The sequence below is a fragment of the Scyliorhinus torazame genome, chromosome 17 (genome assembly GCF_047496885.1).
Source record: "Scyliorhinus torazame isolate Kashiwa2021f chromosome 17, sScyTor2.1, whole genome shotgun sequence".
Classification (NCBI taxonomy): domain Eukaryota; kingdom Metazoa; phylum Chordata; class Chondrichthyes; order Carcharhiniformes; family Scyliorhinidae; genus Scyliorhinus; species Scyliorhinus torazame.
In genome coordinates, this window is record NC_092723.1 from 57,505,550 (window position 1) to 57,530,478 (window position 24,929).

Below are 24,929 nucleotides of genomic sequence, written 5' to 3' on the forward strand. Positions count from 1 at the left end.
AACAACTTCAGATGATTAACTCTACCCCCACCTCGAACCCTTTGTTTTCATTCCATTTCATTTTAACTGCCTTTTACCTTTTATTTCTTTCTTGTCTTTCTTTATATATATTTGCCCCCTCTTTCCTCCTATTTATCCCCCTTTTCCTTATCTTTTCTCCCCTTTGCATCCCCCCTTTTTCTAATTTTACCTCGCTCCCACCCACCCCCTCCCCCCACATGTACATCTGTCACAGCTTACACTCTGATTTTAGTTTCTCTGCTGGTTGGCCTTTCACACCTTTTATTCTCTCTGGGGACTGCCATTAGTCTCATTTCCCTTGGTTTCTGTGGCTATGGCTCATCTTTCATTCCCTCACCCTACAGTATAAATATATCCCACTTTCTATGCCTTTCAGCTTTGACAAAGGGTCATGTGGGGCGAAATTCTCCCCAAACGGCACGATGTCCGCCGACTGGCGCCCAAAACGGCACCAATCAGACGGGCATCGCGCCGCCCCAAAGGTGCGGAATGCTCCGCATCTTTGGGGGCCGAGCCCCAACATTGAGGGGCTAGGCCGACGCCGGAGGGATTTCCGCCCCGCCAGCTGGCAGAAACGGCCTTTGTTGCCCCGCCAGCTGGCGCGGAAATGGCATGTCGGGGCGGTGCATGCGCGGGAGCGTCAGCGGCCGCTGACAGTTTCCCGCGCATGCGCAGTGGGGAGAGTCTCTTCCGCCTCCACCATAGTGGAGACCGTTGCGGAGGCGGAAGGGAAAGAGTGCCCCCACGGCACAGGCCTGCCCGCTGATCGGTGGGCCCCGATCGCGGGCCAGGCCACCGTGGGGGCACCCCCCGGGGTCAGATCGCCCCGCGCCCCCCCCAGGACCCCGGAGCCCGCCCACTCCGCCTTGTCCCGCCGGTAAATAGGTACTCTAATTTACGCCGGCGGGACAGGCAATTTATCGGCGGGACTTCGGCCCATCCGGGCCGGAGAATCCAGCGGGGGGGCCCGCCAACCGGCGCGGCTCGATTCCCGCCCCCGCCGAATATCCAGTACCAGAGACTTCGACAACCGGCGGGGGCGGGATTCACGGCAGCCCCCGGCGATTCTCCAACCCGGCGGGGGGTCGGAGAATGACGCCCCTGAACTCGAAACGTTGGCTCTTTTCTCTCCTTACAAATGCTGACAGACCTGTGAGATTTTCCAGCATTTTCTCTTTTGGTTTCAGATTCCAGCATCCGCAGTAATTTGCCTTTATTAAGAGTGTCTAGCAGTTAGCATCACAATGAAGAAGATTGGGAAGAGTGTCCTACAGTCTGCTTCGCAGTGACGTGGACTGGGTAGACTGTCTGCCATCTGCATCACAGTGAGGTAGTCTGTGAAGAGTGCCCAGCAGTTAGCATCGCAGTGAAGCAGACTGGAAAAAGTGTCCAGCAGTCTGCATCACAGTGAAGCAGTCTGGGAAGAGTGTCCAGCACTTAGCATCGCAGTGAAACAGACTAGGAAGTGTGTCCAGCACTTAGCATCGCAGTGAAGCAGACTGGGAAGAGTGTCCAGACGTTTGTATCATAGTGAAGCAGACTGGGAAGAGTGTCCAGCAGTTGGCATCACAGCGAAGCAGATTGGGAAGAGTATCCAGCAGTTAGCATCACAGTAAAGCAGACAGGGAAGAATGTCCAGCAGTTCCCATCACAGTGAAGCAGAATGGGAAGAGCGTCCTGCAGTTAGCATCGCAGTAAAGCAGTCTGGGAAGAGTATCCAGCAGTCAGCATCACAGTGAACAGACTGGGAAGAGCGTCCAGCAGTTAGCATCACAGCAAAGCAAACTAGGAAAAGTGTCCTGCAGTTAGCATCACAATGAGGCAGACTGGGAAGAGTGTCCTGCAGTTAGCATCACAGTGAATCAGATTATGAAGAGTGTCCAGCAGTTAGCATTGCAGTAAAGCAGTCTGGGAAATGTGTCCAGCAGTTAGCATCACAGTGAAGCAGTCTGGGAAATGTGTCCAGTAGTTAGCATCGCAGTAAAGCAGTCTGGGAAATGTGTCCAGCAGTTAGCATCACAGTGAAGCAGATTGGGAAGAGCATCCAGCAGTAAGAATCAAAATGAAGCAGATTGGGAAGAACGTCCAGCAGTAAGAATCACAATGAAGCAGATTGGGAAGTGTGTCAAGCAGTTAGAGTCACAATGAAGCAGATTGGGAAGTGTGTCAAGCTCTTTGCATCACAGTGACGGAGACTGGGAAGAGTGTCCTGCGATTAGCATCACAGTGTCGCAGATTGGGAAGAGTGTCCTGCAGTTAGCAACACAGTGAAGCAGACTGGGAAGTGTGTCCAGCAGTTAGCATCACAGTGTCGCAGATTGGGAAGAGTGTCCTGCAGTTAGCAACACAGTGAAGCAGATTAGGAAGAGCGTCCAGCAGTTAGCATCACAGTGAAGCAGGCTGGGAAGAGTGTCCTGCGATTGGCATCACAGTGTCGCAGATTGGGAAGTGTGTCCTGCAGTTAGCAACACAATGAAGCAGATTGGGAAGAGCGTCCAGCAGTTAGCATCACAGTGAAGCAGGCTGGGAAGAGTGTCCTGCAGTTAGCAACACAGTGAAGCAGATTGGGAAGAGCGTCCAGCAGTTAGCATCACAGTGAAGCAGGCTGGGAAGAGTGTCTTGCGATTAGCATCACAGTGTCACAGATTGGGAAGTGTGTCCTGCAGTTAGCAACACAGTGAAGCAGATTGGAAAGAGCGTCCAGCAGTTAGCATCACAGTGTCGCAGATTGGGAAGAATGTCCAGCAGTTAGCAACACAATGAAGCAGATTGGAAAGAGTGTCCTGCAGTTAGCAACACAGTGAAGCAGATTGGGAAGTGTGTCCAGCAGTTAGCATCACAGTGAAGCAGACTGGGAAGAGTGTCCTGCGATTAGCATCACAGTGTCGCAGATTGAGAAGAGTGTCCAGCAGTTAGCATCAGAATGAAGCTGATTGGAAAAAGTGTCCTTACTTCCGGTTGCGGCGATGACCAGCTAAGCCGCACGTTTCGGCACCTCCCGTTTCAACGGACTTTTGGGCTCTTATCGGGAGCCCCAACGGAAATTTCTTACGGCCAAACCCAGTGTGAGGTGACAAAAGAAGAAGTCCCCCTGGGTGTGGATGGAAAGGAGTGTCCAGATTGCGGAGGATCCTCTGGAGCAGCGGCAGGGAAGAGAAGGGAGAAGCAAGATGGCGGCCGAGGGAGCCCAGATGGTATGGGGCCCGGAACAGCAGGAGTTCCTCCGACGATGTGTGGAGGAGCTAAAGAAAGAGGTGCTGGCGCCGATGTTACTGGCAATCGAGGGATTGAAGGAAACACAAAAGGTCCAGGCGATGGAACTCCGTGGAGTGAAGGCAAAGGCAGCCGAGAATGAAGACGAGATACAGGGCCTGGTGGTAAAAACGGAGACGCACGAGGCACTACATAAGAGGTGCATAGAAAGGCTGGAAGCCCTGGAGAATAGCAGGAGGAAGAATCTAAGGATTTTAGGTCTCCCTGAAGGGACAGAGGGCGCTGATGCTGGGGCGTATGTGAGTACGATGCTCCATACTCTAATGGGAGCTGAGGCCCCAACGGGCCCCCTGGAAGTGGAGGGAACGTACCGGGTCCTCGTGAGAAGACCAAAGGCAGGGGAAACATCACGAGCAATAGTGGTGAGGTTCCATCGCTACAGGGACAGGGAGATGGTCCTGAGTTGGGCTAAGAGGACACGGAGAAGCAAGTGGGAGAACGCGGTGATACGCGTATATCAAGATTGGAGTGCGGAGGTGGCGCGAAGGAGGGCGAGCTTCAATCGGGCCAAGGCGGTGCTCCATAGGAAGAAAGTCAAATTTGGGATGCTGCAGCCGGCAAGATTGTGGGTCACACACCAGGGCAAACACCATTACTTCGAGACGGCGGAGGATGCATGGACGTTCATTCAGGAAGAGAAATCGGACTAGACTTGAGAAATTGATGTCTGGAGAGAGGTAGCGAGGTGGTGGCACAGAATTGTAAAGTGGGGAGAGGGAAGGACTAATACGTAAGAATGTTGGACGGGGAATTTTTTCTCCCCCCCCCCTAAGGGGGGGGACACGAAGAAATGTGGGCGCCAGTGGAAAAGGGGACAGGGAAGGGGAATGAGGGAACTGCTCCATTAGGGGCGGGGCCGAGAGGGAAGCGCGGGTTTTTTCCCACGCTATGGAAATTGAGGCGGGAAAAAGGGCGCAGGAAGGAAGGGGGCCTCACACGCAGGGAGGTCAAAGGATAAACGGGGGAAGCCGAGGTCAGCCAGAGTTAGCTGACTCCCGGAAGCAATATGGGGGGAGCAATCAAGCTAGAGGGGAATCTAGCGGGGGGGTGGGGGGGGGAGGGGGAGGGGGGTGGATTAACTGGGTTGCTGCTGCTGAGGGTAAGGGGGAGCTGATACGAGACGAGGTGGTCGGGACGGGAGGGCGCCGTCTGAGGGACAGACGGGTGCGTGGGACCTGGGTGAGGAGCTGGCTTAAAAAAGGGGATGGCTAGTCGACGAGGGGGGGGGGTAAATGGCCCCCCAACCCGGCTGATTACGTGGAATGTGAGAGGTTTAAATGGGCCGATTAAGAGGGCAAGGGTGTTTGCGCACTTAAAGAGACTGAAGGCGGATGTGGTTATGCTCCAGGAGACGCACCTGAAATTGGCGGATCAGGTTAGACTGAGGAAAGGAAGGGTGGGATAGGTATTCCACTCAGGGTTAGATGCGAAAAACAGAGGGGTGGCAATACTGGTGGGGAAACGGGTATCGTTCGAGGCTAAGACCAGAGTGGTGGATAGTGGGGGCAGGTACGTGATGGTGAGTGGCAGATTGCAAGGTGAGGCGGTGGTGCTGGTGAACGTATATGCCCCGAACTGGGATGACGCGGGATTCATGAAGCGAATGCTGGGACGTATCCCGGACCTGGAGGCGGGAAGCTTGGTAATGGGGGGAGATTTTAACACAGTGCTGGACCCAGGGCTGGACCGGTCCAGATCCAGGACCGGGAGAAGGCCGGCAACGGCCAAGGTGCTTAAGGGATTTATGGAGCAGATGGGAGGGGTAGATCTGTGGAGATTTGCTAGTCCGATGGGGAAAGAGTTTTCCTTCTTCTCCCACGTCCATAAAGTATGCTCCCGGATAGACTTTTTGGTCTTGGGAAGGGAGCTGATCCCGAAAGTGGCAGGAACGGAGTACTCGGCTATAGCCGTTTCAGATCACGCCCCATATTGGGTGGATCTGGAACTAGGAGAGGAAAAGGAGCAGCGCCCACTTTGGAGATTAGACATGGGACTACTGGCGGACGAGGGGATATGCGGAAGGGTGAGGGGATGCATCGAAAGATACCTGGAGGTCAATGATGGTGGGGAGGTCCAGGTGGGGGTAGTATGGGAAACAAGAGGGTAAAGAAAGAGAGAGATTGGTTGGGGAAATTCTGAGGGTGGATAGGCAGTATGCGGAGGCCCCGGATGAAGGGCTATACAGGGAAAGACGAAGACTACAGATGGAGTTTGACCTGCTGACCACGGGAAAGGCGGAGACGCAGTGGAGGAAGGCACAGGGAATACAATATGAATATGGGGAAAAGGCAAGCCGGCTGCTGGCCCAACAACTTCGAAAGAGGGGGGCGGCGAGAGAGATCGGAGGAGTTAGGGACGAAACGGGAAAGATGGAGCAGAGAGCAGGGAAAGTGAACGAGGTGTTCAAGACATTTTATGAGAGGCTGTATAAGTCCCAACCCCCGGAGGGGAGAGAGGGAATGATACACTTTTTGGACCAGCTGGAGTTCCCGAGGGTGGAGGAGCAGGAGGTGGCAGGTCTTGGGGCGCAGATTGAGGTGGAGGAGGTGATCAAAGGAATTGGGAATATGCAAGCAGGGAAGGCCCCGGGACCAGATGGGTTCCCGGTGGAATTTTACAGGAAGTATATGGACCTGCTGGCCCCGCTTCTGGCGAGAACCTTCAAAGAGGCTAAGGAGAGGGGGACACTACCCCCGACAATGTCGGAGGCGACGATATCGTTAATTCTGAAACGAGACAAAGACCCGCTGCAGTGCGGGTCATACAGGCCCATCTCCCTCCTAAACGTAGATGCCAAACTGCTGGCCAAAGTGATGGCGACAAGGATAGAGGAGTGCGTCCCAGGGGTGGTACATGACGACCAGACACGGTTTGTTAAAGGGAGACAATTGAACGCTAATATACGAAGGTTGCTGGGGCTGATGATGATGCCCCCACCGGAGGGGGAGGCAGAGATAGTGGTGGCGATGGATGCAGAGAAGACATTCGATAGAGTGGAGTGGGACTATTTGTGGGAGGTGCTGAAGAGATTTGGGTTCAGGGAGGGGTTCATTAGATGGGTTAGACTCCTGTACGGGGCCCCGGTGGCAAGCGTTGTTACAAATAGGCAAAGATCGGGGTACTTCCGATTACATAGGGGTACAAGACAGGGGTGCCCCCTGTCCCCGTTACTGTTTGCGTTGGCAATTGAGCCATTGGCCATAGCGCTGAGGGACTCTAAGAAGTGGAGGGGGGTGCTTAGAGGGGGAGAGGAACATAGAGTGTCACTATATGCAGACGATTTACTGCTATATGTGGCGGACCCAGTAGAGGGGATGCCAGAGGTAATGCAGATACTCAGGGAGTTTGGAGAGTTCTCGGGATATAAATTAAATATGGGAAAGAGCGAACTTTTTGTGATGCACCCCGGGGAACAGGGCAGGGGGATAGATGCTTTGCCGCTGAGGAGAGTGACAGGGAATTTTCGATACCTGGGGATTCAGGTGGCCAGGAACTGGGGAACCCTACAGAAACTTAACCTGACGCGTATGGTAGAGCAGATGGAGGAGGACTTTAAGAGGTGGGATATGGTGCCCCTGTTATTGGCGGGCAGAGTACAGGCGGTCAAGATGGTGGTCCTCCCGAGATTTCTTTTCGTGTGTCAGTGCCTCCCCATCCTGATTACTAAGGCTTTTTTTTAAATAGATAGGAGCATTACGAGCTTTGTATGGGCGGGAAAGACCCCGAGGGTAAAGAGGGGGTTCCTGCAGCACAGTAGGGGCAGAGGGGGATTGGCACTGCCGAGTCTGAGTGACTACTATTGGGCCGCCAATGTGTTGATGGTCCGTAACTGGATGAGGGAAGAGGAAGGTGCGGCATGGAAAAGGCTGGAGATGGCGTCCTGTAAGGGAACAAGCCTGAAAGCGCTGGCGACGGCGCCGCTACCGTTCCCCCCGAAAAGGTATACCACAAACCCAGTGATGGTGGCGACCTTGAAGATCTGGGGGCAGTGGAGACGACACAGGGGAGTGACGGGTGCCTCGGTGTGGTCCCCAATGAGGAATAACCACAGGTTCGTCCCGGGGAGGACAGATGGGGGATTTCAATGTTGGCAGCGAGCAGGAATTAGGAAGCTGAAGGACCTGTTTGTGGACGGGACGTTTGCGAGTTTGGGAGCATTGGAAGAAAAATATAAGTTGCCACCAGGGAATGCTTTCCGATACATGCAGATGAGGGCATTTACGAGGCAACAGGTGGGGGAATTTCCGCAACTCCCGACGCAAGGGATCCAGGATAGAGTGATTTCGGGGGCATGGATTGGAGAAGGTAAAGTGTCGGAAATATACAGGGAGATGAGAGACGAGGAGGAGACATTGGTAGAGGAGCTGATGGGAAAATGGGAGGAGGAGCTGGGGGCAGAGATTGACGAGGGGCTGTGGGCAGATGCCCTAAGCAGGGTAAATTCCTTGTCCTCATGTGCCAGGCTTAGCCTGATTCAAATTAAGGTTCTGCACAGGGCGCATATGACAGGAGCAAGGCTGAGCAGGTTTTTTGGGGTGGAGGATAGGTGTGGGAGGTGCTCGGGAAGCTCGGCGAACCACACCCACATGTTCTGGTCGTGTCCGGCACTGCATGAGTTCTGGGAGGGTGTGGCAAAAGTGGTCTCAAAGGTGGTGGGGGTCCGGGTCAAACCAAACTGGGGGTTAGCTATATTTGGGGTTGCAGAAGAACCGGGAGTGCAGGAGGCGAAAGAGGCCGACGTTCTGGCCTTTGCGTCCCTAGTAGCCCGGCGTAGGATTCTACTTATGTGGAAAGAAGCGAAGCCCCTGGGCTTGGAGGCCTGGATAAACGACATGGCAGGGTTCATAAGACTGGAGCGAATAAAATATGCGTTAAGAGGATCGGCTCAGGGGTTCACCAGGCGGTGGCAACCGTTCCTTGACTATCTCGCGGAACGATAATGGAAAAACAGAAAGGACAGCAGCAGCAACCCAGGGGAGGGGGGTTGCGGGGGGGGGGGGGGGGGGGGGGGCGCAGGGGGGGGGGGGGGAGGTGGGGGGGGTATTATGCTGTGTTTTTGTTTTTTGCCAGTTGATATTTGCTTTTTGTTCATCTCTTTTTTTTCATTTGCTGTTAGTTTAATATATTATTTAAATAACATTGAATGCATATTCCTTTATTAAGTTGTAAAAACGGAAAATCTCTGTTTGAAAAATGTCAATAAAATATATTTTAAAAAAAAAAGTGTCCTGCAGTTAGCAACACAGTGAAGAAGACTGGGATGTGTGTCCACTGGTTAGCATCACAATGAAGCTGATTGGGAAGAGTGTCCAGCAGTCTTGTTGTTGTTGAAAGAAAAAGAAAGAGTGACATTACAGGAAAAACGTACATTCATTGATTGGGAAGAAAATGCTGTTTCAGATTGGTTACAAATTGCAGTAAATTTGAAAAGTGTATATACGGGATAAAATAGCTCTACTTGGCTTTAACTGAGGAAGTTAGGGCCAATATAAAAATGTAACAAAAGCAGTGCAAGGGAAGTAAAGTTAAGAATTAAATTAGGTATCCAAACTTACAACAAGGTTTTTGCATGGCATAGAATTTGAAATTAGAATTTATTTACAGTGCAGAAGGAGGCCATTCGGCCCATCGGGTCTGCACCAGCCCTTGGAAACAGCACCCTATCTAAGCCCACACCTCCACCCTATCCCAGTAACCCAGTAACCCGACCTATCCTTTTGGGACACAAAGGGCAATTTAGCATAGCCAATCCACCTAACTGCACATCTTTGGACTGTGGGTGGAAACCCACGCCCGGAGGAAACCCACACAGGCACGGGGAGAACGTGCAGATTCTGCACAGACAGTGACGCAAGCCAGGAATCGAACCTGGGACACTGGAGCTGTGAGGCATCTGTGCTAACCACTGTGCTACCATGCTGCCCATTGCAGCGAGGGTGTTCAGAATGGAATAATGTCCCAGCATAATTAGTATTCTTTAAGGGGAGTAACTAATTATCTTAATCTAAAGGGAAATCATGGCAGTGGAGCTTGCACATGAGTGCTCCTCCTGCACTATGTGGGAATTCATGGACACTTCCAGTGTCCCTGGCGACCACGTGTAGAGCCAGTGTGTCCAACTACAGCTGCTGGCTAACCACATTTTGAAGTGTTTGATGTAGATGGAGTCACTGCGGAACATCTCCAATGCTGAGATTAGCATGGATAACATATTCAATGAGGTGGTCACACCGCAGGTGAAAGGGAATGGGTGACTACTAGGTAGAGTGGAGGAAAGCAGGTAGTACAGAAGACCCCCTGTGGTCCTTCTCTAACAGGTATACCATTTTAGATAATGTTGGGGGGGACTTCTCAGTGGAGGAAGCCAAGTCTATGGCACCACGGATGCTCTGCTACACAAGAGGGGTTAAAGAAGTATGGCAGGGCTGTAATGATAATGGATTCAATAGTAAGAGGAACAGACAGGTGCTTCTGCAGTAACAAAAGAGCTATGTTGCCTCCCTGGTGCCTGGGCCAAGGATGTCTCGGAGTGGCTGCAGGGAGAGGGGGAGGTAAAACAGGCAGTGGTTGTGGTGCATATCGGTACCAATGACATAGGTAAAAGAAAAGGGATGAGGCCCTACACGCAGCATATAGGGAGTTAGGATGTAAATTAAAAAGTAAGCCCTCAAAGGCAATAATCTCAGGATTACTACCTGTGCCATGTGGTAGCAAAAATAAAAATAATAGGATACGCCAAATGAATATGTGACTGTAAGAAGGAGGGATTCAGATTCCTGGGACATTGGGACTGGTTCTGGGGAAGGTTGGACCGGAACAAGAAGGAGGGATTGCATCTGGGCAGGACTGGGACCAATGTCCTCGTGGGATTGGGGGTGTTTGGTAGTGATAGTGGGGAGGATTAAACTAGAATGACAGGGGGGTGATAACCTGAGCAGGGAGGCAGAGGAAGAAGAAACAAGGATAGAAACAAATAATAGAAATATAAGAAGCAAAAGTGGAAGGCAGAAAAATCAAGGGTGAAAAACAAATTTATTGCAAAATAAAGCGAAGATGACTAAAAAGGTTAAAAAGACAAGTCTAAAGGCTTTTGGTGTGATTCTCCTGATCAGCAACTAAGTGCTCCGGCCAGCAGGAAAACCAGAATGTTTCCCAGTGTTTCCCCAAATCTTAGAAAAGAATGTATCCTCAATCAGGTTTTCAGTCCCATACATGGCACACCGAGTTTCTGGTTGGATCTGAGAGGGGTGTGACCTAATGTCGCTGATAGGTGGCACTCCTCAGAAACTGTGCTGCCATTTGTAAAGGATGCTCCAATCTAAGAATGCTGATGCAGCAACCGTTCCACCCTCCCACCCCCGGATCACTGCAAGCACATTCCCCCAAAACTGATAGTTGGCAAATACAAAGGCACCGGGTTTAGGTGGGAAGCATGTCGGGGATATAGGGAAACCCCTTGTGGCTGTTGGGGCGGGATGGGGCAGGAGACTCACAGTGCGTTCAGTGCCAGGCATGAACCCCGATTTTGACCGAACACGGGATTCAGTGAGACATCGTGAATCCCGCCACTAGTGGTCAGCCCTGGAGACACCCAGCCTTTGTGCCTTAATGGGCAAAGCATTCACAATAAGGTAGATGAAGAATTAACAGTGCAAATAAACATAAACGGTTATGATTTGGTTGCAATTAGACAGACATAGCTGAAGGGTTAGCAAGGATGGGAACTGAACATCATTATTTCGTAAGGACAAACAGAGGGAAAGGAGGTAGGGTAGCATTGTTAGTAAAGGAGGTAATCAACGTAATAAGAGAGGAGGACATTGGCTGCAAAAAGCATTATGTGGAATCTATATGAGTGGAGAAAAGGGCCACCAAAGGACAGAAAATGTTGGGGGTTGGACACAGGCCCCCAAACAGGAATGGAGATGAAAGGGAAGGTATTAAGCAAGAATCAGAGATGCATGCAATAAGGATACAACTGTAATTATGGGTAACTTTAATTTATATATAGATTGGAAAACCAAGCTAGCAATGTTATAGTGGAGATCATAGAGTGTGTACGTGATGGTTATGTAGACCAAAATGTTGAGGAACCAGCCAGAGAACAGGTTATTCTAGATGGGGTACTGTGCAATGAGAAAGGATTAATTCAAAATCTTGTTTTCTGGGGGCCCTTGGGAAACAGTGACCATGATGTGATACAATTCTTCATTATGATGGAAAGAGAAGATGCTCAATCGGAAACTGAGGTCCTGAATCTAAATAAAGGGAACTATGAGCATATGGCATGAATTGGCAAGGATAGGTTGGGGAACCTTACTAAAAGGGTTGACAGTGGATAGGCAATGATTCATATTTATTGAATGTACGCATGAATTATTCATTCGTTACTGCACAAACATAAAAAGGGAAAAGTGGCTCAACTCTTGCTCACAAAATAAATTAGGGATAATATTAAATCCTAAGAGGAGACATAAAATTGCCAGAAAATGCAGAAAGGTTGGGAGCATTTTAGAATTCAGTAAAAGAAGACAAAAAAATTGATGAAGAGGGGGAAAATAGAGTATGAGAGTAAAATTACAGTGAACGTAGAAATTGACTGTAAAAGTTTCTATAAATATATGAAGAGAAAAAGATTAGTAAAGACAAATATAGGGTCAGAAGCTGGGGAAATTGCAATGGGGAATAAAGAAATGGCAGAAGAATTGAACACATACTTTGGTTCTGTCCTCACAAAAGAGGGCACAAATAACTTCCTAGAAATTTTAGGGAATCCAGGGTCTAATGAGAGGGGAAAATTGAAGGGAATATGTATTAGTAAGAAAATGGTGCTGGGGAAAATTAATGGTGTTAAAGCTGACAGATCATGAGGGCCTGATAACCTACATCCCAGAGTATGAAAGGAAGTGACCCTGGAATTATTGGATGCATTGATAGTCATTTCCCAAATTATATAGACTCTGGAGCACTTTGTACAGACTGAGGATGGCAAATGTAACCCCACTATTTAAAAAGGGAGGGAGAGAAAAATAAGAATTACAGACCAGTTAGCCTGACATCAGTAGTGGGGAAGTTGCTAGAGTCTATTATAAAAGACGTGGTAACAGAACATTTGGAAAGCCTTAATGGGATTGGCCAAAGCCAGCAGAGTTTTATGAAAGGCAAATTATGCTTAACAAATCTACTGGAGTTTTCTGAGGATGTAACTCGGAGAATAAATATGGGCGAACCAGTAAATATGGTATATTTTGACTTGCAGAAGGCTTTTGATAAGGTTCTTCATAAGAGGTTATGTTAAAGTTAAAGACAATGGGATAGTGGGTGGTGTATTGGAATGGATCGAGAATTGTTTGACAGATAGGAAACAGAGTCGGAATGAATGGGTCTTTTCCTGAGTGGCAGGCAGAGATAGTGGGGTATTGCAGGGATCAGTGCTTGGGCCCCAGCTGTTTATGATTATATAAATGACCTGGATGAGGGAAACAAATGTAATATTTCCAAGTTTGCTGATGACAGAAAATTGGGCAGAATTGTGAGCTGTGAGGAGAATGCAAGGAGGCTTCATGGTGATTTAGACAAGTTGAGTGAGTGGGCAGTACAACATGGCTAAATGTGAAGTTATGCACTTCGGTGTGAAAAACAGAATGGAAGAGTATTATTTAAATGGTGATATATTGGGAAGTATGTATGTACAAAGGGAATCTGGGTGTCCTTGTATAAGTGGAGAGACAGATACAGCAAACAATTAGAAAGGCAAATGGTTTGTTGGCCTTCATTGCAAGAGGATTTAGTTCAGAATTGGAGCTATTTTACTGCATTTATACAGAGTCAATTGAAGGTCTCAAAGAACAAAGAACAATACAGCACAGGAACAAGCCCTTCGGCCCTCCAAGCCTGTACCAGTCATGATACCAACCTTTGCCAAAACCCTCAGCACTTCCTTGTGCTGTATCCCTCTAAACCCATCTGATCCATGTGTTTGCCAAGATGTCTTTTGAACGCCGTTAATGTATCTGCTTCCACAACCTCCCCTGGCAACGCGTTCCAGGCACTCACCACCCTCTGCTTAAAAAACCTGCCTCGCACATCTCCTCTAAACTTTGCCCCATGGACCTTAAACCTATGCCCCCACACCTGGAGTATTGTGTGGAGTTTTGGTCTCCCTACCTAAGAAAGGGTACATTTGTCACAGAGGGAGTGCAGCGGAGGTTCACAATGCTGATACTAGCATTGGTGGGACTGTTCAATGACGTATGTCCTGTGAGGAGAGTTTGGTTTGACTGGACGTGTATTCATTAGAGTTTAGAAGAATGAGAGGAGATCTAACTGAAATGTGTAAGATTCTGAAAGGGCTGGACAGACTAGATGCAGGGGGGGATATTTTCCCTGAGTGCGGAATCTAGAACCTGGGGCACAGTTTCAGGGTACGGGGTAGACTATTTAGGACTGAGATGTGGAAAGCTTCCTTCACTCAAAGGGTGGTGAACCAATGGAATTCTTTACCACAGAAGGCTGTGGAGGCCAAGTAATTGAATGTGTTCAAGAAAAGATAGATAATGTTTTAGATTTTAATGGCATAAAGGGTTATGAGGAAAACGAGGCAATCAGCCATGATCATATTGAATGATGGAGCAGGTTCGAAGGGCTGAATGGTCTACTCCTGCTCCTAGTTTCAATGTTTCTGTGACCGAGTGTGACAGTGACTAAAGGTGTGATGTCTTGGGAAGAGTTCGTAGGAAGGCTTTCAACTCTAAGCTGCATATTAAGTTTATACCTTGTTGAAACATAAATACACAAGAGGTAATAAAAGACACATATATCAGTGTGGGGTGGGTTGGACAAAGAGCAAACAATAGAACAATTTGACAGACAAAGTTTGGTGCCATGTGATTTTGGGTCATCTAATGGGAACATGTATGAGCTGTTAGCCTTTTCTGGTCTGTTTCTTTGAAGAGTGCCTTTAACCTCTCCACCTGTTCCAAGACATAGAATCTTAGAAAAGCAACAACACAGAAGGATGTCATTCAGCCCACCTTGTCCATGCCAGCCCGTGGACACCCAGGTGACCTTTCTAATCCCATCTTCCTGCAGCCGACTCATAGCCCTCTAGCGTAGAGCACTTAAGATGCAGATCCAGGTACCTTTTAAAAGAGTTTAGGGTCTCTGCCGCCACTACCAACTCAGGCAGTGAATTCCAGACTCCCACGTAAAATAAAATTCCTCATGTCCCCTCTACAACTTCTGCCCCTTATCTTGAATCTATGTCCCCCGATTCTAGAATTCTCCTCCAAGTGAAAGAATTCTATCTTGTCCACCCTATCTCTTCCCCTCATAATTTTATGCACATCAATTAAGTCACTCCTCAGCCTTCTTTGTGCCAAGGATCCAGCTGAACAAGGATTTTTTACAACACTTGACTCATAAAATTTGTTAATCTATGCTATGGAACAGTTCAGAATTGACATTACATAAAGTGTGCTCAGTTGTTCAGAATTGACATTACATAAAGTATGCTCAGCTCATTTTCTACCAATATGATGCATGGCATTCTGCTGGATCTCACTACACTTACAAGTTATATTTATAATATACACCGGGGTGATCCAGGGCAAACACATCTGCAGTAGGTTTCTGCGTCTTGAGGGGTTTTGATTCAGATACATTGAACTGGAGGTCAAGCTACAGACATTGTGGTACATCAGTGAGGGAAACTGTCACCTCAACACTTTTTACCGGGAGGCAGCCATACCCCATAGGGTAGGGTTTTCTGATTTGGTCAGTGGTCAGGGACAGGAGGGTGTTGAGACTGGTCACCACTTGCTAGCAGGCACAATGCACTGCTTAGGGTAACCCTCCATGCAGCCACCACTTCTGCTTCACTAAACATTGAACATGGGCTGGGCTCCTTCTGTTACGCATTCTGAGCCTTTAGGTCATTTAATTTCTCCCTGGTACTTCATTTCTCTTCTCTTCCCCTTCAGCTGCCCTGCTGGAGGGTTGAAATACACCTGCGCTCTCCTTAAAGGATTGAGGAATTTGTAGCTTCCTTTCCACCTACTTACCTCCAGATATCCACTCCAGTAAAATTTCAGGTAAAGCTTGAAAATCCCCATTTGAGTTGTTCCCCACACAAAGCGATACAGACAAGAATCAATAACAATGTAAATGAACAAAATTGCAAATTTATGAGCAGTCAGTACACTGAAATTGTTTGCTTTCTGTTTATGAAACCTGAACTTAATGTAGATCACATATAAATACCCATAAGTCATTTAAAAATAAAATTCGTAAATGTACGTTATCTAACAGTTCAAATTTGGCATTACATAAAGTGCAATACAGTTCCCTTTCTGTCAATATGATACATGTGTCGCTGATGTGCCTACCTACGCTTACAAGTTTGATACATTTACATTTCATATGAAATACTCTCTGGTGAAATCAGCCTGAGGGGTTTTACACAGGTTCCTAAGATTGTGTGGCCTTCCCCATTGAGCCTTTGCCATGATTACCGCATGCTTCCGGGCATCCCTCAGCACGTAGTCCTAGACCTTGGAATGTGGCAGACTACAACACTTAGTCATGGACAGCTCTTTTCACTGGAAGACCAATAACATTTGGGCAGACCAAAGTGATGCGACCATCAATTCACACGAGACCGAGAGTTGAAGGGAACAGTGGTTTTAATCAGCTAGAACTGTGCCTGCCTGCTACTGCACTGTAGTGAGTGCCGCCTACAGGCTGCAGCTCTACATACCTCACCCGAGGGGGCGGGGCCACAGGCGGAGCCCACAAGGGCATCAACATAATACAATACAATGTAATGCAATTACAATGGTGAATGGTAGCAGTAATACATTCACCACATTCACCCCCTGTTAAAAATTGAAGTCCAGCGAGGGTGAAGTGGGCTCACTGATCAAGTCTGTCCGGCGCCTTAATCGTTCGCTGCGATTGCCTGAGCTCTGGTTTAGCTGCGGACACGGTGTTGAACTCGTCGTTGTGGACATGGGTGTTGGGCTCGTTGACTCCGGGAGCGTCTCTTCTGGAGCTTCATCACTGTAGGTTGGCGATGGGGTGATGGGGGGTGTAGGCCATGTAGGGGCGGGGGCGGTGTTCGGTGTAGGGTGGGGGGGGGTAGGTGATGGTCACAGGGGAACTGGAGGGTGCCAGATCCTTGAGGGAGACTGTATCTTGTCGGCCGTCGTGGTGTGCCATGTAGGCATCCTGGGGGTTGGTGTGAAGGAGCTGGACCCTCTCGACCAGTAGGTCGGACTTATGGCTCCTGGAGGAGGACAGGCCCCGGTGTTGTCAACGAGGATGGAAGCGAGATCCTGGAGGTGGATTTCCTGGGGAAAACAAATAGGTGGTCATGAGGGGTCTCGTTCGTGGCTGTGCAGAGGAGTGACCTAATGGAGTGGAGCACATTGGGGAGGACCTCCTGCCAGCGGGAAACTGGGAGACTCTTAGACTGTAGGGCCAGAAGGACGGCCTTCCATACCGTCGTGTTCTCCCTCTCCACCTGTCCGTTTCCCCGGGGGTTGTTGCTGGTTGTACTGCTTGGGGCAATGCCCTTACCGAGCAGGTACTGACGCAGCTCATCGCTCATAAACGAGTAGCCCTGGTCACTGTGGACGTAAGTGGGGAAACCGAACAGGGTGAAGATACTATGCAGGGCCTTAATGACACTGGACGAGGTCATGTTAGGGCATGGTATGGCAAAGGGTAAACGGGAATACTCGTCAACGACATTAAGAAAATACGCATTGAGGTCAGTGGAGGGGAGGGGCCCTTTGAAATCGATGCTGAGGCGCTCAAAGGGCTGGGATGCCTTCACCAGGTGGGCCTTGTCTGGCCGATAGAAGTGCGGCTTGCACCCCGCGCAGACTTGGCAGTCCCTGGTCATGGCCCTGACCTCCTCGGTGGAGTGGGGCAGGCTGCGGGCCTTGATGAAGTGGAGAAGCCGGGTGACAGAGGTCATTGTGGATAGCCCGGAGTCGGTCATCTTGCGCGCTGGCGCATGTGCCGCAGGACAGGGCATCTGGGGGCTCGTTGAGCTTCCCGGGATGATACACAATATCGTAATTATAGGTGGAGGGTTCGATCCTCCACCTCACGATTTTATCATTCTTCATCTTGCCCGCTGTGTATTGTTGAAAATAAAGGCTACCGACCGTTGGTCGGTGACAAGGGTGAACCTCCTACCAGCTAGGTAGTGCCTCCAATGCCGCACAGCTTCCACAATGGCTTGAGCTTCTTTTTCGACTGAGGAGTGTCGAATCTCGGAGGCGTTGAGGGTAAGGGAAAAAAATGCTACGGGCCTGTCTGCCCGGTTAAGGGTAGCGGCCGGGCAGACATCCGACGCGTCGCTCTCCACCTGGAAGTCGATGGACTCGTCCACCGCGTGCATCGCAGCTTTGGTAATATCTGCCTTGATGCGGCTGAAGGCCAGGCGGGCCTATGTCATCAGGGGGAAGATGATGGCTTTGATAAGTGGGCGGGCTTTGTCCGCATAGTTGGGGACCCACTGGGCATAATATGAAAAGAACCCGAGGCATCTTTTCAGGGCCTTGGGGCAGTGGGGGAGGGGGGAGTTGCAGGAGGGGGCGCATGCGGTCGGGGTCGGGCCCTAGGACTCCGTTTTCCACGACATAGCCGAGGATGGCCAGTCGGGTTGTGCGGAAAACGCATTTCTCCTTGTTATAGGTTAGATTGAGGGCTTGGGCGGTTTGGAGAAACTTCTGAAGGTTGGCGTCATGATCCTGCTGCTCATGGCTGCAGATGGTGACGTTGTCCAAGTACAGAAATGTGGCCCGCAGCCCGTACTGGTCCACCATTCGGTCCACCGTTCTTTGGAAGACCAAGACCCCGTTGGTGACGCCGACGGGGACTCGGAGGAAATGGAAGAAGCGGCCATCTACCTCAAAGGCTGTGTAGTGGCGATCTTCCGGGCGGATCGGAAGCTGGTGGTATGCGGACTTCAGATCCACTGTGGAGAACACCCGGTAGTGTGCAATCTGATTAACCATGTCCGCTATCCGGGGAAGGGGGTACGCATCGAGTTGCGTGTAACGGTTTATGGGTTGGCTCTAGTCTACAACCATCTGGTTCTTTTCCCCGGTCCTGACGACCACCACTTGGGCTCTCCAGGGGCTATTACTGGCCTCGATGACCCCCTCCTTGAAGAGCCGCTGGACCTCTGATTTGATAAAAGTCCTGTCCTGGGCACTGTACCGCCTGCTCCTGGTGGTGATGAGTTTCCAGTCGGCGGTGAGGTTCGCGAAGAGTGGGGGAGGGGCGACCTTAAGGGTCGCGAGGCTACATACGGTGAGAGGGGGTAGGGGCCCGCCGAACTTCAGGGTTAGGCTCCTGAGGTTACACTGGAAGTCCAGTCCTAACAGGAGAGGAGAGCAGAGGTCTGGGAGGACATATAGTTTAAAATTGCCGTACTCGGCGCCCTGTATCGCGAGGTTCGCTGCACAGTACCCCGGATCTGCACTGAATGCGATCCGGAAGCGAGGGAGATTGTTTGGAATGCGGGGGATATTTGGAGAGAACAGCGCCTTACCGTGCCTGGATGTATGAAGCTCGCCGTGCTCCCAGAGTCAAACAGGCAGGGCATTTTATGCCCATTGACCCGGACGGTCATCATCGAGTTCCTGAGGTGCCTGGGCTGTGACTGGTCGAGGGTGACAGCGCCGAGCTGCGGGTAGCCAGCGTGGTCGGAGGTGGTGGGGCGGTCCCAAGATGGCGGCCCCCGTCGGTCGCACGTGTCGGGCAGCGTTGAAGATGGTGGCCAAGATGGCGGCCCCCATCGGTCACACATGTCGGGTGGCGTTGAAGATGGCGGCCAAGATAGCGGCCCCCATGAGTCGCACGTGCCGGGTCTGGTTAAAGATGGCTGCCCCCACTGGCAGCACGAGGCTGGTCGGGTGTCCACAAGGGGATCGCGTGGTCGGAGGGGGAAGCATTGAGGCTCTGAAATGCTACTTCTAAGGAGGTGGATAGTTTTACCGTCTCTTCTAGGTCGAGGGCGCCCTTTTCGAGCAAGCGCTGTCTGACATAGTTGGACCTGACACCAGCCACATAGGTGTCCCGGATGGCGAGTTCCATATGCTGCGAGACCGTGATGTCCTTCTAGTTGCAGTTTAGAGCGATAACCTTCAGATCGCGTACCTCCAGCGATTCCCCAGGGCGTTGACGACGAGTGGTGAGGAGATGCCGCGCGAACACTTCGTTCACCGGCCACACGTACTGCTTTTTCAGGATCGCAACGGCGTCTGCGTATATGGTCGCTTCCTCGATCTGCACGGAGATTCTGTGGCTCACCCGGGCGTGGAGGAGACTCAGTTTCTGTTCCTCGGTGACGGTGGGCGAGGAGGAGGCGCCGAGCTAGGTCTCGAAACAGCGGAGCTAGTGTGAAAAAATTCCTTTGGCTTCAGCTGCCTGTGGGTCGAGTTCCAGTCGATCAGGTAAACAATCTCTTAAGAACGTGACTGATGGTAAACGCCAGGTTATTCCAAGTCCCAGAAGGGAAGGTTGAAACAACTCCCCTCAACTGTATTTTGCAGTTCTATGTGACGTGAGGGAAGATTTGAAAACCATAAAATGATGTCCATGACGTTTTGTGATGATTTTAAACAAAATAAATGTTTATTGAACAATAAAATAAACAACAATAAGGACAACTAGAAGTACATTTAACTAAAAGAATGGTTATACATGTTATCCTATCCTTTTGGTTCGTTATGTTCAGAGCTACTTCTCCCCAAACTTCCATAACTTCTTATCGGTTTTTGAAAGCTATGAACAAAATCCAGTAACTATTACCAAACCAGGCGCATATATATCTCTTTGATGTTGCCTCTGAGGTAGAACAAAACAGCTGTTTTTTCAAGACAGACATGGCTGGCTGAGAGTTAAAGCAACTATCCCTGTTCTGGAACAGCTACCCTTACATAGGTTGAATGCTTCTGGTGTATGTTTTTCCCCTTCTGAAAGAACCCCTTCAGAAGAAATAATTAATTACCTTTATTTCATGTGCCTGGTTTGTAAAATGTAATTGCAAAGTTCACACCTTATTCAACCCCTTTATGTTCTATTCCCCATTGTTACCAGCTTGCCTTCGGTAAGCATCTGATTTCAGTTGGATTTCCCTGATTTTTTTCATGCAATCACTATTTTTCCTGACAAGCTAAAGGCTAATAATAAACGGTTCATGTTTAAACATGCAAGTCCCAACATCTCTTCATTGAGATATCTAAAGAACCCATAACACATCATGGTGGCGGAGGTAGACCACAACATGGTGGCTGATATAAAAGATGGCATTTTAAATGATGAACCCAGAACAGAATCCTGAGATATTAAAAACTAAACAGAGCTGAAGCCAAAAACAAGAGAGACAAGCTCAGTACAGACTGAGAAGTTAAGGAATCCACCAGAGTGAGCGGAAGTCCATCTCAAGATACCACCCCCACCGCCCGCAGCCTCCCTCCCCCTCCGAGTGAAAATAAAAATCGCTTATTCTCACAAGTCGGCTTCAAATGAAGTTACTGTGAAAAGCCCCTAGTCACCACATTCCAGCGCCTGTTCGGGGAGGCTGGTACGGGAATTGAACCCGCGCTGCTGGCCTGCATTGGTCTGCTTTAAAAGCCAGCTATTTAGCCCTGTGCTAAACCAGCCAACGGTGATGCGGAGTGAAAAAGAAGTAACCTGGTCAGATCACAAAGACAGGTAGGCACAACTACAAGAATTGCAGGACTTCTGAGTGGCAGTGAGTTAAAACATTTAAATCACAAGACGGTGAGCGCAATGACAAAGTTGCAAGACCCTAGGTGGTGCAGCATGACGTATACTGGATTGTTCACGAGATGACGAGTAAAAGAAATACACAAGGAAACTTACATTATAGAATAGGTGGCAGTCCCACAGTAAAGCTGGAAGACAGCTGCAAGTTAAACAAAACATGAAAGAATTGTCTGACGGTGACAAAAGTGTAAGGAGAACCTGCAGAGTTTTTTTTAAAAAGAGACCTGCAGAGTTTAAGAAAGAAGTGCCGTCGCTGATCAGCCCTGATCGGACCATCAGCCCTCCAAAGCTCTCAAAGTGGAAGATACTCACATAGAACAGAAGCACCTACTGGAGGGTCTTGCAATTTTGTAGTTTTACGCACCGCTTTGTGTTCTAAGTGTCTTAACTCAGCCTCATTCAAAGTCTTGCGAAAGAATGCAGGGCAAGATTTTGCCTTTTTTTTTGGCAAAGCTTCATTTTGGGTGGGGAAAGTAGTAGGTAGACCGTTGGCTGCGCTGCCAGCTTTTCCCACCGTATTGTTAGAGACTTTGGCAAGAAAAATTAAAGGGGCAGGTCTCTCAACATGATGCCAGTGGGGTGGGCTCTGATTAAGCCCCCCCCCCCACCCCCTGCAGAACTACCCCCACAAAACCTCCCCTCCACAGAACTCCCCCAAAGGAACCCCTTCCCCCAGTACATCCCTCACAGAATGCTGCCTCCCACCACCACCACGGAACCCCTCCATGCCACGCCCAAACTTCCAAAGCCCCCCCGGCACTGCCCGCTGGCACTGCCGCCAGTCTGGCCATGACCCTCTCCCCTGGGGGCTGTACTCACCTCCAGAGGCTTCTGCTCACCAAATGCACATCGTGGGGGACCTGCTGTGTTTCATGTTGGCATGCCTTCACGCCGACATTATTGGAAAATTTAATGTGGGGGGACTTTCAGTTGCAAACACCTGATAATGACATTTAAATTGATGCAAATTGGGATCACAAGTTTTAAACTTTGTTCATCTGGAAAATTAGGAAGAGAAGCAAATTGAATTCAACATCACTGAACAACCAGTTGGCAGAGAAGACTCAGCAATGCTCTGTATTCCAGGTGGAAGCCAAAAGCTACAAGAAAAACTCTGAGGTGCTGATGAAACAGTTGCATGGCAAAGAGAAGGCACGGAAAGAATGAACCATAGAATTTACCAAGTTGCGAGCAGATAACAAAGCCATGAATAGCACAATGACAGAACTGAAATTCTGTCAGAGATAGACCTGGCCAACAGTGAACCACAGTATGAAGGACAAGGACTACATTCTACAAAAGACACTGAAGCACAAGGGCCTCGCAAAAGGAAAAAGCACTGGATGTCTCAGACATAATCAGAACCACTGAGCTGAATGAACAGATTCATCAACTTGCAAAACAATTTGAAAATAAAACAGCAGACAAATGTTTTGCTGAAATTGTGAAACAAGTGGAAATGAATGGTCCATTTGCAAATTACGTACATCCAGCAAGAACATGGAAGACACCCCAGAAGTAGAAAATTTGAATCCACTCTCGGAACAAACGGAGTGCTCAGTAACATCAGAGGGAACAGGACCAAGCCACGGTGTCCAAAAAATGCAAACAAATTGTTACTGAAGAGAAACACAACTCTATAAAGTGCAAAGCATGAATCAGAGATAGAGGTAGCCAAGTACCAGAAACACAACGCACCAGAAATACTGAGTAATACTACCATTCATCTAAACAGAGTGGACCAAGATTTGGAAGAACTATCAAGCCTCAAGACCATCTAAATTCAGAGACTTTCGAGCACGAGAAAAGATAGCAAGTAAAGATTGTATTAGAATTAGTTATACTCCATTGGAAGAGAGGATGTTTTTCTTTAGAAAAGAAAGGGGGATCTTGTATATTGTTGAGTGTATTTTCATGCCATTGTGATGTCAAGTTGTTTGACCCTGGTATGAAGCATAAAGTCACATGGTATTAGACTCAGAAACAACATTCTAGAATGTTAGTGGCAGTTATTGATAGCTGGAAGCTGCTCCCTGCATGGTGAGCCGCACCATGTATGACAGTATTCATGGATCTGTAAATAGTGAAAGGCTAACAATAAACGGTTCATCTTTAAACATACAAGTCTCACTGTGACATCTGAAAAACCCATAACACAATATTTTGGAGTTGTTTGCGAGGTACCTCAGCAAAACCCATCATTTCCAGACCTTCGTTCAGAATGAAGTGGTGGATGATTTCTTCCACAAGCAGCCACCTTGAGGACAGCATTCAGTAATACTGGGACTCCAATAGTGCACGAGGGATTTGACAGGGAGGGATCGCTTCATCACATGCCAATGCCTTGCTGCTTGTTTGAAATAAGATATTCTGTAAAATGGCTTTTGACAGTCTGCTCAGAGAACCATCAGCAGGATCCACAGTCTTTTTTCCACAAGTCCTCTAGGATGTCACTTGAGGACCAAAATCCAATGGACTTGTGATCAAGAAAGTTTGGCATGACCACATAAGAGGCGATTCCTCAAAGTGGCGCATGAACTAAGAATTTGTGTGTGTGTACGTAGATGCATGTTTTTGTAATCCCCTTTTAATACACAAGTGATCCAATTTAGGAATAACCAGCAGCAAAGCTTTAGTCTTAAACAAGATAGAGGTCTGTTTTTACAAAACTACTGCTTTACTATTCAAGAAAAAGCAATAAAGTTAATAACTACATACAAACAAAGATTAAATGCAGATAAAGATAAAAGATACTTATAAAGACGTAATTCCGACCAGTCTCTTACGATATCGAAGCAGGCCCATAGTTTGTGGTTGAAGTGTTGGTTGTCTGCAGTGGGGAGTTTTGTTCAGCAGCTGCAATGGCTTCTGTAGTCTAATAGTCGGCAGCTGCCTTTGTAGGTTGCCTAGGCAGCTCAGCAGGTTTTTGAGAGAGCAACAGAAATTTTTCTTTGTGACTCGTTAGTTCAGTAGTTATGCAACTCGCAGATTGCATGAACTCTTTTGACAGCACAGCAGGGAATTTCTGAATACCTACCTCTTTGCCCTGCCTTGGCCCAGGACCCTCTCTGATGATGTCTCTCAGAATTCTTCCTGGGAGTTCCCAGCCTTTCTTTGTTACAGCCAAAGCAAAAAGGTTTGTTTTGTTAATTTCAATTGAGGCGTTGCTCCACTGCGTTAAGAGGTTTGTCATGCTGGGATTCCTTTGAAGTATCTTCCTGTGTCCTGTTCTCTCAAAAACAAAGGTGTCCTAACACATGTAGAAGCTTCAATGGACAGCTATGGAGGAGCTTTGCATTTTAATGACTCTGTGATCAGTACAGAGTTATTGACGAGCCAGGGCCTGGCAGGCAAACCTTGGTGATTGGAGGGATGAACCCATCTGAATCTGGATGAAGGGGGCAGCCATTGCTACTGGCGGGTCCCTCCAACTATGTGGAAGATGGCTCAGGTGAAAACTTTGCACCGGAGCCAGGTGTCATGTGAGAGTACCTTTAAGAAATGGGTGTTTACTACTGCAGTGATGTCAGACAGTGGGTGGAGCTGGGCTGTCTGTCAGCTTTTTACTTTTGTTGTAGGCTGTTTGCTGCAGTTTCGCTTTCAGTGTTGGAGCTGAAGCCAGACCAAACAGGTGTACTGCTGTTCTCTCTGCCATCAAAAGACTATCTCTTGATCATTTGGTGAATTCAGAATTATAAATGTTTTCAGTAATGACTTTAACCTGATGTGCTTCTGTTAAAGGTTTTGTTTTAAGTCTTATGGATATTAAAAGGAAAGCTTAAAGATTTACTTAGCGTTGTATTCTTTGGGGGTTGTATTTGAAT

General features: G+C 48.8%; 1 long non-coding RNA gene across 1 annotated transcript in view; it reads right to left on the reverse strand.

Moving 5' to 3' along the window:
* LOC140393883 (uncharacterized) overlaps nucleotides 1-23,919 on the reverse strand; it is a 294,363-nt gene extending 270,444 nt beyond the window's left edge. The window contains exon 1 of the long non-coding RNA XR_011935762.1: nucleotides 23,892-23,919. This is a non-coding gene — a long non-coding RNA (uncharacterized lncRNA). The remainder of the gene's footprint in view (nucleotides 1-23,891) is intronic.
* Between the last annotated feature and the right edge of the window lie 1,010 nt (nucleotides 23,920-24,929).